The sequence below is a fragment of the Ambystoma mexicanum genome, chromosome 6p, assembly GCF_040938575.1.
Source record: "Ambystoma mexicanum isolate Mex_15411 chromosome 6p, UKY_AmexF1_1, whole genome shotgun sequence".
NCBI lineage: Eukaryota > Metazoa > Chordata > Amphibia > Caudata > Ambystomatidae > Ambystoma > Ambystoma mexicanum.
In genome coordinates this window covers 266,389,713-266,411,116 of record NC_090935.1, presented here as the reverse complement: position 1 = coordinate 266,411,116, position 21,404 = coordinate 266,389,713, and positions in this window count along the sequence as shown.

Sequence of the window (21,404 nt, the reverse complement as noted above, 5' to 3'; positions counted from 1 at the left end):
CATGCCAGACCATGCTGGAGAACAACAGTTAAAGGTAAGTAACTTGTGCCTTATCATTAAGTGATTCTTTTACTATTGGTCCTTCTACAACTAATAACTTCTCCTAGGTACATCCCCCCAAAAACTATACATTTCAATCTAAAATGCGATTGGTTGGAATTCTACTACACTAGTCTATAAGAACAGGATTTTATTGGCCAGCTATTTGGTCATCCGTCCTTGGGTACTTTTAAGCAGTGCCAAGGTACGTGGTGAGGGAAAGAGAGATGGGTGAATCACTATGATCCAGTTTGAAGAAATTATTCCCTTCTCGTTCCTAGGCATGAGGCCTGATCTGCCAGTCTGTTTGTGGTCTTGGCATATTGTCTCTGTGTCTGGATGTGCTACAGAAGTGGCATGTGCCCTATCTAATTGGGCCTGGAATAAATTACCATTGTATGGATCACGTGGTAGAGGACCGATTTCATCTGGTTATTGGATTTTCTGCTTTCCTAAGGTGTGTGTGTTTTCCTTCGCAAGACACTCAGGGCGATGTGTATTAATTGGTTATGGATCAATTGGCACGGTAGCTACGTGCACCTGGCATTCAAGAGTGTATTTATTTTTCACTGCTACTAGCTAAAAGTAATTAAATTCAATAATTGAATGCTGTGTGTCCTGGGAAAAGTTATCTGGTGTGGTTTCCACTTCTAAGCAGAACTCCCCTCAGCACAATCACCTTGGTGTTTGGGTTGCTGCCTGAACAACGTGAGGCCTGAAGCTTATGTTAGGCAATTTTATGTAAGGCTGCAGTGTTTGAGAATTGAGGCCTTGCAGGGTCTGTTCTGGGTAATGGAGGTACGACAGCTCATTCTCTGCCTCGTTTGTGTTCTTCGTGTTGCATGCATGCTACGATTCATTATTCCCTGCCGGTGCATGCTGCAACCTCTCTCTACCTTCTCATCTCTATACTACTTGTGTAACCCTATCTGGGTATTCTGCAATCCTCCTACTTATGTAGATGCAAACTATTATTCGCCTTGCTTGTTTCACGCAACGTATTCTACTCTTAATGGTGGCTGATTTACTGAACATTTCTCAGCTTGTACTTTCGTTCATAATTGGGAAAAGGGGGCCGTGGCCAGACCTAGTGCAACTCTCATCTCCATTATTACAAGTATAAAATTATCTAAGTCATTTGTTCATTTCGCAAATGCAACAGTTGTTGGATTCCAGTAAAGATTCATAATAAGACGTTCTGTAGAACTAGTACCCATCCCCATGGTTATACTGATTGGTAAAATATAGTTGCAGAACGTATGCCTTCAGTGATTTAGACCATCCCATTTCAAATCAACAATCCATGCAAGGTCTCCCATTAGGTCCATATAATGCATTAAGTGAACATTTTTTGAAGCCCTTGAAGGCATGCCCCTAAAGGCTCCCACCAGAAAAATTACAACCCGCTAGGGAAAAAGGCACAAGAAACTCTTGCAAGCATAACTAGTTTTATTTCTACAAACATAGGTGTGTCAGCAAAGAACTCTGCTGCCATGGAACATTCTGGCCAAAAAGGGTACAAGCAGAAACTTAAAAGGGGACACATCATTGTAGGCGACGTCATTGTATACAGTAGAAACCTGCATGGCTGTTTGCTGCAGCCCTATACATGATCGGCCTGGTCCGTAGGGGATACCAGGCCAATCATGTCCCAGCCCAGTACATCCGTCTTCCATCATGTAGGGTCTGCTGGGCTCATCGTCTGCAAACAGTGCTATTCTATCATTATACAGTGTATTTGACATGCTCAAAGACTGTCACAGGGGGAGTCTCGAGGTCACATTGACACACACATACTTCACTCATCCCGATTGCATCTCTCTTACATTACATAATTACATTACATTACATTTGTATAGCAGAGGCAAAGGCACCGCATTGTGCTTTTTTGCTTTTCACTTTGGGCTGGTGGAGCAGGTTCTGGTTGTTGGAGCGAAGATTTCTAACCGAGGATTTTATTCCAATATAAAATCTGCTTCCAAGGCTTCCAACCTCACTTTTAAACTATAATTTTACCCCTCCATTTACCTCGCATTACCTTGCATTACTAATCATGTCACTATGAAATAAAGGTGGGCTGACCATACTCTTAGATCTTATGTAGTTGCTTAGTTTATGGTCGGTGGTCTATGGTCAACTAGTGGGTACAATATTACGATTGTGTGGGGATCTTAAGAGCGCACCCCCTTCCTCTGGTCTATTATAGTTCTTCCAATGGGGTTTGCCTCACACTAAAGTGCCTAGGTGGAAGGATGGGATAATGCCCATCCCAACACCCTATAGTAGCAAGGACTTCCTAAACCAAGTTTTCTGTAGAGGATTACACCACAGTCCCCCAAAGCTGGCTGGAAATGATGATTTATTTAGGATGTGTTTGTGACCAAGACAATTCCATTAGAGAATTGTTATCAAGTTCATACTAAGGATATTTCCTCTCTGCACCAACCTGTTATCCCTTAAATCCTCGCCTCTTTGTTTCTCCGACATGATTTGGACCTAATGTTAGTGGTAAACATGACCAATCTTCATGTCGTTCTCCCCTTATGGGTCTTTATCTAGGTCACAAAACCCTTCTCACACCTTGGGTGTCTGCCACACATCTTATGTTAACTTGCATAGTTCTATCCCAATGCAACCTTTTACCCATTTCCAATACATAAGACATCCAAGTGGTTAATAACATCTGTGGAATAAACTCACCTACACCCATTTGACGGAACTCTTCTATGTGGTTCCATACAAGGAAATCCACTGTTTTAGAAGATAAGTGAGCAACATTTCCATCAATACCCACAAAATCAATAAAATCAATATTAGCTGATACTATTGCAATGACCAAAGATTTTCAACAGTTTTAATATATTGATTGGTAATGTCTTCCCTTCTTTCCAAATAAATTAAAAACCAAACTTGTGATCAATTGTACGTGACTTTGATAACAGTCTCAAGTGGCTCACTATTTCGTGTTGGACTTATCAGTGCCACTTGTCTCAGTTTCGTTGATGTTGAGTTTTCTGCATCCGATAGCATCACTATAGGGTTGTCATCTGGTTCAATTATAACCCTTGATTCAGATTTCTTCAAGATGTCCAGTATCTCACTTATTTTTTTTCTTCTTCTTCCCTTTCCATATGCCTTTGAACCACCTTTGGTATTCTTACTCTGTACTTTATTAATTGCACGTGCTTCTATCTCTGTTAAAGAAAAAGCCATTGAGACCACCAAGGGTGTGGACCAGAATGGCCACATAGTAGCGGAGCTTCATGATATCCCATCCTGTGTACTTTACATAGCTTTTCTCCCCAGGGTATTTAATGGGATCTCTATAGGGATCGAGTTGGAGGATCAAGTTTGTGCCCCTGTAGCCTGCAACGAACGGCTGAAGTCCCCGAGGAGTGTGGGAGAGTGAGGTGAGGGGAGACGTGCTGGTGGGCCTTATTGACAAACAGTGGAAACCGTGCCCGAAGTGAAAGGGCTGACTGAGTGCAGGAGCCAGAGCACTCTGTGCTGGAGGGAAGAGGACTGCTGTCATGGCGGTGAATTCTGAGTGGAGAGAATCCCGCACAGGGTATCGCAGAGGGAGACAGTCCGGGGGAGCTTTGGCCTGGAGAAGAGTGAGAGAGCGAGATAAGAGGAGACGAGGATGAGAAAGGGCATGCTGGCAAGAACCTGCCAAGTTAATGCAAGTGGAAGAGCATGCCTGCCGGGCCTGACCCAATATCAACAGCCTCGCAGCAGATGCGGACGACCAGCAGGACATTTTTTCAGAGATCAAATCAATCAGAAGCGATATCCAAGTCTTAGTACTGGAATTGAAAGGGAGGGTGGATATGCTGAAGAACAAAATAGATGGCGTTGAAAAATAACCACCTGCAGGTGGACCTCCAAGGTATTAAATATGAGGAAAGATTGATGGATCTGGAGACGAGGGAGGAAGATACACTCTTGAAAGCGGTTAACCTTGAGAACAGAATAAGGAGAAATTATGTATTTATTCTAGGTCTGAGGTAACAGAAGGGAGAGACTGTGGCGGATATGGCCAGGAAAGTTAAGGACTTCATTAACTCTTTTTTCCTGTCGAATGGTGGGAAGACGGTGGAGCTGGAGTGAGCGGAGGAGGAGGAGATCCACCATCCGCAATACTGATTAGACATGTTGGGTGGAAATATGTAATAATTTTCCCTTTTTTAGATATTGTCCAGGATGTATTGTTTTCCAGCCCTCTGGGATTCTTGCTGTCATGATTCCTTTGGCCCATATTTTATTTCTTGACTCCCAAAATTGGGGTTGATGAATCAGTAATGCTCATTGTGCCACACAAATTGTATTCTGATTTGGTTGACTGTGGTCCATCCTTCAGCTAGTGAGAGGAAGGGACTGTACAAATGTTTGAATTATTTGCAGCAAAAAGAAAAAGATGAATAGTTCTCACCATTTACCAGCCGGAATAACATATTTTGCTGTCAGTGTAATTGTCTTTTGCTGCAAACAGTTTCCTAGACTTCGCCGGCTTATGTGTCAGCTAGCAACCCGCAAGCCACGACAGACCACAGCTGACCTTGGCAGACTGCGGTCAACTGTACTTCTCATCCGCACTTCTGCCCCATTCTCTGCACTAGCAGCGGGTTATTGAAGTTGCTCCTTCCACTGCGTGCTGCAAAAACCATCCTCCTACAAAACCAGAAGCAATGTTGATAAGTTTCACAATACTGTGGCTGACTGCACTTCTCTCCCGCACTGTGGCTGGACCTTTTCTTAGCAACATCAATGAGAGACTGTCAGCCATCAAGTAATCCCATGGGAAGAGGCCCACCGGCGGGAAATGCTGGAAACATGTTTGTTTCTTGGTTCAATGATGGTCTATATCCAAGAGTCCATAGAGGATGTCTGTCATGAATTGGAGGCAGCAACCTCCTCTGGAAGGTATGGGGAGTAAGACAAAAGGCTGGAGAGGATGCTTAGCTTGCTCAAGAGCAGGCGACTGTTAGTGCTGGTTCGGTAGTATCTGCAGGAGCCTGTACTTGCCAGGGAGAAGGCAGATGTGCTAGCTCCAGAGGCCTATGCTGGGGAAAGGCAGAAATGCCTGATGGCTTGAAAGCAGCTTTCTGCAGAGATTGTGGCAACTACAGAGGCATATGCTGGCCCACAGTAGATTCCTTATTGTCCTGAAAGTAAGCCTGCAGTGGCTGCTGTGGGGCTGTGTGCTGGGGTAAGGGAGAGTTATGAAAAGACTAATTAGAATGGAACTTCATGGAGCAATTATGCTTGAGCACCTAACAAGTAAGGCACTCCCACAAGGCCTCACAGCCCCCAACGAACCACGCCTCTTTCTGGACAATGCTAAGTTTAAGCTCCAATGGAGCTACATAGCCAATCCATGTGGCAGAGATTGGCTTATTCTTAATATTGATACCGCAAAAGAAGTAGCCCAGAAAATTGAAATCGACTTAAAGAAACTAGAGGAAGATATTAAGAAAGTGATCTCATTAGACAAAGTGAAAAAAATACTTGAAGAAATAGAAAAAGAGATGAAAGACTACAGAGTGCATTCAGCGCCTCAAAAAGGATTTGGCAAAATACAACCATGAAAAAGCATATCCATACACCAAGGATGGATACAAAACAGCAACCAATAAATGGCGCTCAAATCAAAACCACAGGGTTCGCTTCCGGCCAACTTCATTTAGTTCTAGCAACAGTAACAGCGATCCAAATAACACAGCAACAGCAAGCAGCGAGCCATCTAGAGGACGAGGTAACATGAGAAGAGGAGTAAACAACCAAGGCAATAGGTCTAGAAATTTTTTACGCCAAGGCCCCAATCGGGGCCAATGGAACAGCGACCACTGCCAGTTGAGGAGCGGGAATCGCTCCTAGTGAACATATCTCAATATAACCCTACACCTCTAGAGGAACAAGTCTTGAATAAAGGCGTGGGTTTTTTCATCTCTAAAAAACATGACCTGTTTCTTTTTCAAAATTACTTCCACAAACTCATGTGTAAAATTCACTTGAAAGAATTCTTCACAGATCAATCCAAGGAAGGAGAGTCAGTATATAATGCTAACTATACTAGCTTAAGCAATCCCTCCCACTTTTGTCCATCTAACTACACTTTTTCTCCAGAATCTATAATCTTTGAAAAAAGAGTATTAGCAGAAATAGAAAAACTGGAAAAGAACATTCCTTTTTTTCATAATCTCAGCGAAAAGAAGTGGAAGCACTTACCTCGTTATCTAAAAATGACAAGATTATAATAAAAAGAACGGATAAAGGAGAAGGCATAGTTATACAGGATAAAAGTAACTATGTCAAAGAATGCCTAACCCAACTTAACAATGCAACGTACTATAAAAATCTAACAGAGAATCCAAGTATAGAACTATTCAATATCATCCAATCCAAGGTGACAAAAGAAAAAGAGCGGGAGTAGATAATAAACAAGAGAGTGAATTTCTGATGAATAAGGATGCAACTACCCTGACCTTCTACTGTCTCCCCAAGATTCATAAAACTTTGTTGAACCCCCCCAGGGAGACCGATAGTAGCGGGTATTAATTCAATGCTTGAGCCATTGTCCAAATATGTGGGTCATTATTTAAATGACTATGGGCCTCATTCCGAGATTGGAGGTAGCCATGGTGCTATTTGCGCAAATGGCTGCCTCCAATACCGGGTCCGGCACCGGTCTTGTTCAATGGGGAATTACTGGTGCATTCCGACCCTGGAGGGACCGGTAAGTCCCCATTGAACAAACCATTCCCCATTCCCATTTGAGCCCCCATAGGACTCAATGGGAATGGGGAGGGCACTAATAATGGGCTCGTGACTAGCAAGCCCGTTGTTAGCGCCCTGGTCCCTTAGCGGGACCCGTAAGGGAAGTGTGGTCAGACCACACGTTCCTTACGATTCCCGCTAAGGGACCTCGGAATTGGGCGATAAGGGATTACTGGCACCGGTCTCCTTACTGGTGCCAGTAATCCCTTACCTCCCAACTCATAATGACCCCCTATGTATCACAAATGAAATCCTACCTGAAAGACACCAAAGAAGTTATCAAAAGGTTTGAATACTTACCCTACGATGTTACCACCCAGTTCCTAATAACGTTTGATATAGTTTCATTCTATACCAACATACCCCAAAGGGCAACCCTAGACAAAATCAAATACATTCTTCTAACTCACATCAACAAAGATCTGGTGCCTACTTCCTTTATACTATGGTGCCTAGAAGTAGCTTTGACTAAAAATGTCTTTGAATTTCAAGGCAATTTTTATCAGCAAATAGAAGGCACTGCAATTGGAGCCACAATGGCCCCATGCGTGCCCTATCTCTATGTAGAGTATTTAGAAAAAAGATGGATCTATACCACTCATCCCTATGAATCAAATGCATCTTCGTGGGCTAGATACATAGATGATATCATTGTGATTTGGAAAGGTACAGAACTAGAAGCAGAAGAATTTCTCTGATGGCTTAATCAATGTAATCGCCATCCACAGTTCACCATGACCATCAAAAAAGATAGTATTAATGTTCTAGATCTTACTATATTCCACCAAGAGGGGCAGCTCTTAGTAAAACCTTATCACAAAAGCACCAATAAAAACTCATTGTTACACTACTAAAGTCACCACGTGAAACATTTAAAAGATAATTTGCAGTATGGTATTTTCCTACGGCTAAAAAAGAGTAGCAGTAATACAGACGCATACGAACAGGAAGCAAGGGCACTATCCAATAAATTCAAAGAGAGACAGTATCCCAAAAAATTGATACGAAAAGCCTCAAAAAGAGCATATAATAACAACGGACAATCACTCCTGGAGAATAAAGTTAAAAAATCAAGTGATGTTTGCATAGTAAGTGTTAATACATTTACTATTGTGAGCCTAACCATTACTAACATTGTCCGCAAAGAGTGGAAAATCTTTGAGAACTCATCCACCAACTTGCATGTATGTTGTTTGCCTATAGAAAATCTACCACTATTGGGACCACTCTAGCAGCAGCAAACTGAAAACTAGACAAACACAACCAGAGACAGTAACTCAAAGTTGGAGTCTGAGTCCACTGATAGGTCACCACCCTTGTGGTCACTGCACAGTCTGTAAATACACCACCAAATCAAAAGAAATTGAGATTGGCCTCAGTACCAAATGGCAACAAACACATTTCTCAAACTGTAACACAGAGTTCATGATCTATATGATCATGTATCCTTGTGGACTAAGATATATAGAAAAAGGAACATTAAAACTCGTATAATAGAGCACCGGAGCTGCCTAAAAAATAAAGGTGTGACAGAACCGATGGTGAAACATTATATGGATGCAAACCACACAGGAGAGAACCTAAAATGGACAGTACTGTTAACCATAGATGGAAAAGACATTAACAAAAAGCCTTATTAGAAAAAGAACAAAGACTTATCTTTTAAACAAAGAGCGACAAGGAAGGTCTCAATGAAGCGATTGAATGGAATAAAATATAACATCTACTCTCTAGAAAGTGGCACTATTACTATATGCTGACACATAAAACCATGAATAAAATCGAATATACTTTTATTACTAAAAACGATGAATAGAAAGCATCACAATCCATTATCAGTGTAACTGTAGTGAAAACAACTGTGAAGGGGCAAGAATGAGTCCACCAAAATGATAGATACTAGAATCCTAAACGTCCTGTGGTAGAATTAGTCAACATACATACTCGATCCCACTCTAGGAGCGTATATACTCCTCTAGTTTACTTAAAAGGATTTCGATTTAGATACTCCTCCTCTAAAATAGAAAAAGTAGATATATTGTATTTAATAGCAAAGGAGCTGTTTCCAAATTAGAATAACTTCCACAAACTCCTATTGAAATCGCTAACGTGACGGCTCTAGTAATAAAGATAGGACTCAACAAGGATATATAGATGCCCAAGATGTTGCCCACATCTTTAGACCGGAAGTAAACATGGCTCAGTACCTTAAAATACATAACAGGAGTGCGTTCTAACTTAGAGAAGAAAACATTGCTAATCCAAAGGTAAGACCTCTCTGCTACCCATAAATACGAATCGAGATGAGCTTGAAGGTACTGTTTATAAACAATAACCTTCTGAATATATTATGACAACTTAGCGAGTGACAACTACATACACTTACTCTTTCAGATAACCAGATTGATACCTGAGTCCAAAGAGTAGAGCACGACTACCAGACAAGACCTATTCCTCCATTTCCTTAATAGAAGAAAAACAAAATAAAGTGCTAATACTACGACTTTCACGGGAAAATTAAGGTCAATAGATAAATGATTGAGAAGACATAAGAAGTCTCACCCTAGTTATAGAAGTGATAACCAAAGACCTTATGGTCTTTCTTTCCAGCTCTCCTTCTCGCTGTTAACACTAAAGAACCATTGGAGATACAGCTTTTCGAGCTAGCAGTTAGCGATTCAAATTCCTGGGTTCTGATTTAACACAACGCCCGATGGACAGCCAACTCATCTGTCTATACAGGTACCTCACGACTCTCTCACCTTAATAGTTCAATGTGTTCACACAACAGCATCCCAGTACCACGAAATCGAGCAGTTTGAACTTATGTTAATATTTTTACAGGTTGAGAATTACATATATGCGTAACTTATACCAGAGATGAGATTGCCTGCTTGATTCAGGACCACACCTTACTAAAGTTCCCTCCACGGACCAGATCAGGTAATTTAACTCCTTAGTCAGTTCTAAGATTTAAATAAATCATAGAGATCTAATTAAGCAACAATAGCTTACCTCCTCATCTGTTTGTTTTTACATTTACATCCCAAAAAGCCTAAGCTTTTTCACTGTCAACAAAAGTTGGAACCAATTTCAACCAATACAATTTATGTATGTCTTGTTTTATTGTAAAACTTATATAGTGACAAAACTCCTGAAGAAAGTTCCAAAAAATTAGACAGGAACTGAAACATGTCGAGTTTATCAATGTTGTCAAATAATTAAACCATGTATAATAACCTTAATTTAAGGACTGAAACTACACTGATATGTCTAACTAATTCTCAGTAGTAGATTAGAATTGTAGTCACCTAGATATTTACCTATGCAAAAAGGTCTTGTCATTGTCACCCCAGAATTGTATTTGTATACAGTGCTTTTAATATCTAATGTCAATTGATTTATCTAATTGTATGTATTGTAGAATAAAATATTTTGTATATTGAGTAACAGTACTGATTTAATGTTTGTAACTGTTGATAAGAGCTATCAACCTCTTGTTTAGATAACTTTCTTGTACCCATTAAAAGGTAGAGCTACCACTACGGTGGACCATATGGGATTCCCCTTCCAAAAGTTTAGTGGGATAAGGGAGAGAGCAGGTATCTTCAGCAGCAATTGTCAATGCAGAAGCCTACACCCAGGACAAAGAGGTTGCATGATTTGCCTTAGGTCAAACCTCTGCTTCCTTTAAGGAAGACTACTCTGTGGCCAGTCTGCTTGCAATGCTGCCATTGTAACCAGTATTAAAAAAGTGCAACATACTAACGGGGTGGGAAGGTGTGACACAGAATGTCAGCTGATGTGGGTGTGAAAGCCCTAGTATTTTCTCATTATATTATGATGAAATTATGTATATCATTCTGCGACTGTCAGAATATGCGGAAGTTCCTTCCCCCTGAGACTCCTCACCTGGGTCTTCAGTGGGGTTTGATGTCCTCGGTCTCCTTCTTCTTCCCTTTGTGGGATTCTCTCCTTCGTCACTTGACTTGATAGTCCTTCTTCCCTTCTTGCGTTCGAAGAGATAGGGACGGTCTCCCCCCCCGAGGCCACCTTGCCCGCCTATGGATCTGGCAGTCAGGTGAACCCAGGGGAGTCCGTCCCTTCAAACAGGGAAAAAGCCAGATTTGGCAGAAAAAAACCTGTGTATTGGCAGATGGTATTGGCCGATCCTGATGTGAAGATTGGAGAGGCTGGTATAGTCTTGTATCAAGAACACAGAAAAGTCAGATAAAGGACTGATCCTCCTGGATAAGGGTTCGCTCTAAGCAAAGCTCTGTATGAGAATGGGGAATCGGCTGCACACTTGAAAATAAGGAACTGTTCCAAACAGAAGGAAAACAGGTAAGATTGCAGGAGGCTGACTAAGTAGAGATAGCCACACAGAGAAATCTGGAGGAAACGATAAGATGAAGATACCAAGCACGAGAGAGTACCGGAGAAAGCCAGAGAGAAAGGGAGCGAGAGAGAGAGAGAGAGAGAGAGAGAGAGAGAGAGAGAGAGAGAGAGGGAGAGAGAATGGAACGTTGGTGAAACACGGAAAAGAAGGTGACCGCTCCGTAAACACAGCGGAAGGGAAATCGAGCCCACTAGACCCCAAGGTAGAATATCAAGAAACCAACACCGGAAAGCACAATCGAAGTGTAGTCTAGTCGGGAAACAAACGGCCTTGAAGAGGCTGACCGAAGGAACGAGAAGACCGTAAAAGAAGCTGAACAGGAGACAAAAGGACCTGCACGAGAGGGGAAGACCAGGGAAGAAACAGGGTTAAGAGGAGGTAAGTTACGAAGGAAAACTCGGAAGTGGGGCACTGCAGCAAAGCGAAAGTCTGAAGACCGACGAATGCGAGTTGCAACGCGAGTCGCAGGGGGCGTGGCCTCCTAATATACCTGCCAGCCCAAAACGACTAGAGCGTCAAGCGGACCTGTAGAGAGGCTTAATACCGCCTCCATCTTGCCCAGAGTTTCCACGGCCGCGGTGTGACAGCGACTGACAAACAGATTTTGAGAACAGACCCCACATTTCATAAAAGCTCCATGCCAAAATCAGAGTGTACCTCTGAACATTTGTTGCACCAGTCTCCTGACATCAACAATCTTGCTCTCCTGTGACACAGGACAGTTTCAGAGGTCACTGATAAAAGCATACATAATTATTGGAGAGCAGAGTCTGGTCAGAGATTGAACTGTGAGGAAATGACTACTACTGCGCTTGTTGTTGCAGAGTGGACATATATAGTAGATCGAGCTGTGAGGCAGTCTGTTTATTTATTTATTTATTGCATTTATTACGAGCCCTAACCTGGAGGTATCACAGAGAACGTTACTTGGAAGCTTAGCTAGTTACAAATTATGTTACAACACAGTCATATATTTCATGCACAGAGTGTATGGAGATGACTATAAAGAACACCTAGAGTGATACTAGAGAAGAGCCTAGTTGAATTCATCAAATAGCCAGGCTTTGATCAGCCTCTTAAAACGCTTGTGTGAGAGTTCATTTCTACTGTGAATTGGAAGGGTGTTCCAATGTACTACTAGAGTGCTTGTTGTTGCACAGAGGTCACATATTGGGGCAACACTGGCACTTTGAAAACTCCTGCACCACAGCGAAGCAGTGCAGAGAGTCATTGAAGAGCATAGTCTGGTCGGAGATCACGCTATGAGGAACTTACTACTACACCACTGGTTGTTGCACGATAGACACATATTGGTGCAACACAGGTCCTTTGAAATCTCCCCCAGCAGAGCGTTGTGGACAGTCATTGGAGAGCAGAGTGTCATTTCTTTTTTTTTTTATTATTATTGTGATTTAACCAATTTCGGGATTTTTACACATACATCAATAATTACATACTGTTTAAACATTTCATCATAACAATTTTAAATAAAATCTGAATAAATAAAAAAATGTGATCTATTCCATAAGAGGAAAAGAAAAAAAAAGAAAAATAAGTAAAATAAGTAGGGGAAAGAGAAATAATTTTTTTTGACCATTTCTAGCCAATATATGATTTTAGATACAGGAGAAGGTTTAACAATGTCTGTGGCACATACCATGTGTTTGGATAAGTGTGTTAGGTAAACTTCTGTAATATGAATCCTGTCTTTTGCAGTACTCTCATTACAATTAAAGACAATTTAATTTCATGTCCTGCAATCATTCTCTCCCAGAATGTGTTGGATAATAGACGGTCCTGACTCATAACAGATTTCTCAAAATACTTAACCCTTACTTTTCATGTGCCCTGACAGTACCTTAACACATGTTCTAATGTCTGGAGTTTCAGGTCATCACATATCGAACAGAGGGGTTGAGATGTTCTTTCCTGACCCCACCGACATAGGACAGAGCCCGCCCTGACCAAATTTAAATGTACTCGAAGAAAGTTCTGTCTGAATTTTGCATCTGGGAACCTCGTCAAATACTTTTGAAGATATCCTTGTTTCTTGTCATATTTGGAGAGGGTCCCAGCACTTGGCGATTTCCGCATCTGGTCAATTGTCGTGATCCAGTGCTTTTTTAACCTGTGGGTTTGTGACAAGCGTGTGTTTGTCACTGTCACAGTACGCGAGAGTTAACTTGACCAGACTTTTCAATTCTATTGAAGGCCATGAAACATCTAAGTCTGCGTGAGTCAGAAGATCTTCAAATAATGTGTTCCCCATGGAGTCTGCTATTAGTCTAAATAATGAAAGTTTTTAGGATTTTAAACCAAGTTCGTATCTCAAGTTTACCATTTGTAGACTTTTTGGCAAGCATAAGACCTGCTTCCAAATTGCTCCCACTATTTTTTGCCAATCCATTGTCCAAGCCAATGATTTGGGCTCTAGTTCGTAGTGGAGGATTGGTACCACCTTTGCCGAGTAAAACTTCATACCCTGAATCTTTTTCATCTGTGCTGTTAATTGGTTACATTTGGCTATTATCTCTGCTTGTACTTGTCCTACGATTGGTAACACATGCAGTGCATAACCGAGGTATCCTATCTCTTGAACCACTGGAATGCGCTTTCCTCCCACTGTCCATGGGAAATTACTTCCAGTGGAACGTTTCGTCCTGGAGATTTTGATTTTAGACTTTTCGGGGTTGACTATGAGGTCATTTCTCTTCATGTTGTTATCTAAGGCTTTCAATAATCTTTGCAGACCCACTGGTGTCCTGTCTAACAGGACGATGTCATGCACGTACATGAGCCACTTGATTGTCATCATACCTAACTTGGCGCTGACCAGTGAAGAATCCTCCACCTCTTGTCCAAAGTCTGAAAGATAAAAATTAAAAAGGAATGGGGCCACCATGCAGCCTTGTCTCACTCCTCTTCTGACTTGTATGTATTGTGGTAGGTGACCTTCTGAGTTAAGTCTTACTTTTACTGTGTTACCCTCATCTAAGCTAGCCAGAATGTTAATCAGTGATTTAGGGGCCCCCTGTTTCACCAATTTAAACCAAAGGCAATCACAATTTACTAGGTCAAATGCACTAGATAGATCAATGAATGCCCCATGAAGCTTGTCTTTGTGTTTCCCCTTCCTATTCCCCATTAAAGCTGCCAGAACTATGCCACTTATTTATGTTGAGTGGCCGTGCCTGAACCCTGTTTGTTGCTTAGGCAATATGTTATTCTCTTTTGCCCACTTTTCGAGCTGTGATAGTATGAGGCTTGTGAATAGTTTACTGTTAACATCTAAAAGTGTAATTGGTCTATAGTTGGCTGGGTTTTTGCGGTCCTACTTCTTAAAGATGGGGATTATAATTGCTGACTTCCATGAGGGCGGGATTGTTTGTTTCTTTATTATTTCCCTAAAGAATAGACTGAGAATGTGTGACCACATTTCTATGTTACCCTTGAATACTTGATATGTCAAGCCGATGGGTCCAGCGGACTTGGAAGAGGAGGATTTCCTGATTAATTTGTGTATTTCTTCTTTACTGATGTTTAATAACCATTTCCCTTCAACCTGAAAAGTGGAGGTTCCTTGTAGTCCTAGGTATTTGTCCTCTAAATAATGAATAAAATTTTGATCGAAGGTCGGAGCATTTATCGGTGCCAAGAAGTTACGGGTGGATATTTCACTTATTGTTTTCAACATTACTTCTCCGTCATTCTAGAGACAAGTTACTTTATGGTGTCTGGACCAGCTTTTGTCGTTGTTCTTGATAAGCTTAAACTAATCAGCCAAATTGGTTTTACTTAGCATCTCTTTTCTGGCGCATGTAATAGATGGTGTTTTTCTTGTTTTTTAAACCATGTGGCTTCATAAAACACATGTTTATTTCCTTGTTTTAGACCAAACTTCGTAGATTGAGGTTGGTCTATTGACCATAGGATTTGTGGAAAGTGTTCGGTTTGCAAAGAAACTCTTTCTTTGTCATCTCTCTACAAAATTGGTCCAATCCACCAATTCCATCTCGGTGATATTTCGCTACTCGATTTTTTGGAGTATTTACAATAACGGAGTCACACCATTGTTCGAAATTTTTCTCAGTGGCCCAAATAATCTTTACTTCGAGGCGTTTGTGGTCGCACCAACTTCTCTGATGGAGAAGTTGGTGCATCTCTCAAAAAGTTCAGTAGATAAGCAAATATAGTCCAATGTGGATTTAGATGTGCCCCGCCCCCATGTTCTTGCCGGAGGGACGTCCCCCTCTATGGAACCATTGGTCATCTTTAGGTCCCAATCATCAAAAAAGTTCAGCCACCTTCTACCATTTGATGTAATCGATTTCCCCACTGTTTCCAACGTACTTGGGGTGGTCTTTACACATTGAGAGTTCAGGTCACCAGCTATCACAATGTGTGTCTCTACGTGGGGTAACTTAATTTCAGTGAGGACAGATGTTATTGACTCCAAAAAAAACTATTTTTTATCGAACGGGGTTCCAATATAGGTTAACTACTATGATCTCTTTCTGACCCCTACTCGTTGATATACCCACTTTTACTACCAAGATTCCTTCATAAGTGCAAGGAATTTCTGATATCTCACTAAACAGAACTTGTCTGCAAGCTATTACCAAACCTCCCCTGGGTCTACCCTTGGCCCTGGAGGTTGCAGGTTGAGACTAGAGGGTAACACCCTCAATTTCTGGTGTATTTACAAGCCACGTTTCTTGAAATAGTATGAGGTTGTTTCCCTCCGAACAATGCTGATCTCATCTCATTATTTCTGAATGAATTGGAGCCCCTTGAATTCCAGCTAGTTATTCTAAGGTTTTCCCAACTAAAGAGAGGACTGGGCCACCCCTAGTTTCTGACAAACTTGCATGATTATTTTGGGGAGCATGGGCCAGAGACCTTGGGGCACTCCAATTGATGCATCATTTTTTGTTAACTCCTTAACTTGTTAAGATGTTTCTGTTTTTGGATTCTCTTCCTGCCTTCTCGAACGCACTTCCCTCGCTTCTCGAATGCACTTCCCTCGCTGCGGCATACTTTCTTCGACTTCTAGACCTTGTTGGAGTAGTTTCTATTTTACATTAAGAATTGCTTTTGCCCCTATCTACTTCAGCAAAACACGTTAGGTGGGGCTCTGGAAATTGCACGTATTCTATGTCTTTAGTTGAAAACAAGTATAGGTCTGGTATCTTCCTGAGTGTTAAAAGTAACTCCCCCCTGTTCAGTGGTTTGTTGATTTTTTTGTGGCCCTTGCTTCTGAGCCAAAGTCTGGTTACTGCGAATGGGGCTGCGTCTGTTTGATGTTCCCCATAAATCAAAGATGTGCGTCCTTCCCCACCATTTATGTGGACAGTCACCTCCTCTCTCGTCGGAATAACGGTGGACCTATCTGTTGGTCTGACAGTGGTTGATCTTGGTTCAGTGATTTGGTTTGGTCCAGTTTTTTCACTTCTGGACATTTATTGGTTTCTCTTTAGGAATCTGCTTCTCCCTCCGTCGTTAAGCTTTTTCCCTCATCCTTGTAAATATTGGTGCTATTTTCAGGGCAGAAATGTTTTGAGAACATTTTTTAAGAGACCCTTTGGAACGTAGCCCATTTGAGCCGTTTCCCAGTTATCTGAGAGCATTCTCCTTCTTGGACGCGTTTGGGTTCTCCTCCCTTACTTTGGGCTATCTCAATGTCTGTCTGGACTCCTATAGTTACCATGGGTGCCCTCATTTTGTCCAGTTTTGATGGAATACTCTCTTCCATGGACAATGAGTTTTAATCTCTTGACAGAAGTACCGGGGTGCTTTGCTCTTTTTGAAATGGCATACTTTCTGCTTTTTTCCTTTCTTTGCTTTTGTCTCCTTCTTGTGACTTCACACCTTTTACAAAATTATTAACGTTAGACTTTTTGACTTTTTTCCCCTTGATATTTTAGGACTTTTTCTCGTGTTTATCCATTGTCTCAAGCGCGGATAGCAGATTTCTTTGTTTCTGCCGTCTAATCCTTTTCCATCTTTTAAATGTCTGTTGTGAACTTTCTTTCCATGGTGTTATTTTTTCAATTTCTTCCTGATCATTTACTGCATTTCCTTCTTCTGTTGATCCTGGTATGGATTCTGTCGTTTGATCTGCAGCTTGTGCTAATTGGCAGAATTCTTCCAGGACGGATTCAGACAGAGGTGTATCGTCTGCTATCTGGATGGCTTGGGTTAGTTCTACGTCAGTATCTGTTCCCATTTATTGATGTTTTGATTTATCAATGTTTTGTAGTAGGTTTTGTGTCACTTTGCCTTCTGCCCATAATCTGTTCATTTTCTCTTTTATCTCGAGCAGTTCAGCATTCTGGGTTATTAGACCATCTTTCAAAATTATTAAGGTAGGCGTGACTGAGCAGTTTATTGCTGTGGTTAAACCCATTATAGAGAATTCCAACTGTTCAATAACCATCCATCTCAATGAGGATTCCTGTGTGTGTTTGCATATCTCCCTTAATTAACTCAAACACCTTGACCAAGGAGTTTAGAACAAAGTTTAAAGCTGGAAGTTTTGCGTCACACCTGCTTATTTCTTGCACTGGGCTCTGCAGTACTGAGTTGGCAGGATTTTCGTGTTGATTCTGCAGTAACTCTGCTGGAATCACTTGTTCACTCCTGCTCTCTTCTGTTGAATTCATCCTGCGTATGATGTTCCGACGATTGATCATCGGAAATGGAGGAAAGGTCAGACGTCCGTATTCTACCCATTGATATCAAGGGTGTTTTTTAGTGTTTGATGAGCCTCCCCCAGCGCATTTGTTGAAATGTTGCTCGTGCTTCTATGTCTTCTTTTTGGGTGGAAGAACTGTTCGATTGTCCCTTTGATGTTGAAAGTGGTTAATGTAAAATCATTGACTCTTGTATACAGAGGGTTCAGTGATTTACCATCTCTATTCATCACTTCCGTTTGTACAGCAGCCACGTTATGGACTTGTGCACAGACTTTGACCGATCTGTCCGTAGAAGTAGAGCATCTTGGTAACTGGAGTTCAATCCCCCCTTGATGTGTAGCTATTTCCATGTAAGACCCATCCCATTCGGGTCTCTGAGTCATCAGTAAGTGCTCCACTCCGCAAAATGTTCCAGGATGTCATTTTGGAAAAAAGGAGAGGAATAAGGAATGTAAAAGGACTTTTGATTTTTGGCTTCTCAGTGGGAGGTATCACTAATGTTCATATAAGGATCTCCACCGGGAACCGCCCATCACGCAGTGGTGTATCCTGACTTATGTGACTTTCACTGGATGGGCGTGTATTACTTCGTTATAGTCAGTAAACACAGGATAAAAGGGGAAATTGCCCCAACAACAGTCTCCTGTCCCACTGGCCCACCGGCCTTCCGACTTCTGCTCTTCCTCTCTTCAGGTGGCTGGAACGGAACGATGAATGATGGTCTGTGGAGTTGACTCTGCCTCTTGTCAGTGGAGATGAAAAAAAAGACTCTCTGCTCACAGTGACCACGATAGACCACTTGTCCTCCCACTTTGCTGCAGAGTCTGGTTTCAGATCGGGCTCTGAGGAACTTACTGCTACAGCACTGGTTGTGCAAGGTGGACACATATTGGTGCAATACCAGCCCTTTGAAAACTCCCACGCCACAGCAGAGTCGAGTGTGAAGAGTGTTTAGTTAGAGGTAGTTGGAAGCAAGGAGGGTCTCTGCTGTGCATCCTTTAAACATTTGGACTGTGCATGGTAAATTATATTTTGTTCAACTGCTCACAAACCATTATTCTCTGTGTGTGTCTGACAGCTGATGGCAGGTAAGGGCACTTAAAATGTGTGTATCAATCATGGATCCGTAATGTACTCAAAAGTCGACACTCAGATTTTGCCTATTGAAATGCTAGAGCAGAGTGTCATAATGCGTCACAGCGAAAAAGTCTCTATCGCTGGGAATGAGTCACTGACATCTGCTGAAGCACGCAGGGCATTGGGGAAGACTCCATGTAAAATAAAGGGAAAGCAGAAGGACGTCTAGAGCATGTCTGTAACCTCCAGGGCTGCTCAGTGCATTACTGACACCCCCCGACCCCCACGGGCTCAAGCACAGAGATTAGACCTACAGTTGCTCGGCCTGTGCAGACACCCTCTAATCAAATTAACATTAACGATCCAAGTATGCTGGAATTGGCTGACGTAGGAACTCCCATATGACGGATCATTCTGGGGACTCGACTTTGTTTGGACTTTCCCCAATGGATAGCATTGGTTTCATCGGTGGAAGGTACTCATGGTGGCAACAGTAAAGACAGACACAAGTGATCACAGTTCAAGGGTGTTTATTGAACAATGAATGCAGAGTGGAAAAATGCCTAACCTAAATCTAAATTGGGAGCAAGGGTCAACCATCAAATGAAAAATAAGGCAGTCCTAGTGGCATTGTGTCAAATAAAAGGGCCTATATAAAAATGAAAAACTATTGCCAAATCCTTACAACTAATTACCGAAAGAGTGTGGGATATGGTTTCAATAAAGGAAGAAGTGTTCTCAAATAATAAGTCAGGATATGATTGTCAGGGGGTCTCCCTTCCCCATGTTTTCACCATGGGATAAGGTGGGACCTTGGAGCACAGCACACGCTCGAGCTTTCCCAGGACGAGCCCACAGTTCCTCATCAGCTGTTGGGTTCTTCGAGGGCCTAGTCTCTTTTCAATAACAAATCTCTTGCCTTTGAGGCCTGATGTATCTAACAAACAAGCAAACACAAAGTTAGATTTCACGTATGCCTTGGATGAACTTTCATCAATGAACTTTGGGTGGTAACTTTCCACCCCTGGATCTCCCACTGCCGGGCTCAGAACCAAATGACAAGGAGGACTGTTCACTTCCCCTGACCTTCCCATACGTCTTGTGTTCACGAATCTTAATGTTTTATTAAACCATTCTTCAGGCTTCGCGCCTGGTGTTTCCCTCTTCCGGGCATAGACCTTCACAAATCGTATTCAATAACTTAACTGAGCAGTTTCCTTTTTAATCAACTTTTGGGTGGTATCTTTCCACCCCTGGATCTCCCTCCTTCGGGCTTGGACCATTTCAGATGACAGCTTGCCTCTTCCTGGTTCACTATGCCTTTTCCTACTTTTATGAAAACAGTTCACTGTGGACAGCCCTATGCCAGGTTTTCTCCTGTCAACACACTGTTCATAGGGACTTCAGGCTTCTCTCCTTTTCGTCTGCATACCTCCATGTTCACTCTTGCAAACCTTTGAAACACTGTTCATACACTCATTTCACCATGCAGGATTAATTTCCCTTAGTTTCTCAATCATCTGTCTGTCAAAGGCTTTCCACGGTACAGAGGATTTTAGACCTCTGTATGACCACTTTGACCTCTTGAACCCTCTTCCCAAGGCCTTCTGGTTACAGTAGTCTTTCTAGCATCGGGTAATCACCCAGAGTAATCCTGCATGAGCCTGCACGTGATACCGGCCTCCTCTGTTGCTGGTTTTCCCCCCTTTAGCTTTTCAAAGTTAAATTTAGCCATTGGCTATTTATCGCTCAACACAGTTTGGTTTCTTATCGGCTTTTCCCTCGACTGACCGGCTGTGATGAACTGCTTGTCTTTCTTATCCTTTGCATCAAGGTCGGTAACACAGAGACCTGCATCTCTCCCCTGCTTGGTTATCAGCGGAGGAGGGTCTTGTGTACCGTAGACATCTGCTGCAACACACGCTGGCTATTGTTCGTGGACTTATGTTTCCATCAGGCAGCGGTTTCACAGGCCTTGATCAGAAAGGGTAAGGTCACTTCTCTCCTTGTCACCCTCTTGGTATTTGCCGCCTTTCGCATCCTCTTGAACTGCTGTGCTGAGTTAGACCTCACATTGTGCCGTCTGCCTTGCTTGTAGGGTGCTGTCATGCTCCACCTTTTTATCCCTGTGTGGATGGGAAAGGGCCATCAGTTGTGTGTGATTCAGGTTAATTGCCTGACTCTGCTTGACCCTTGTGTTGGGACATGTCATGTAAACACCTGTGGGTTAGTCTTCCATCTTCCATGGGATAAGAAAGTATTTGTGTCAAAAAGAAATGGTTTGCCATGAGAAATTATATTGTTCATCCTAGGGGTATTGGTAAAGTCAGAAGGGTGAGATTGGTAGGGTTTGTAAAGCAGACGGGAAGGACCAGGGTTAAAATCATGAACTAAACAAGGGTGATTGTGGGAAACAA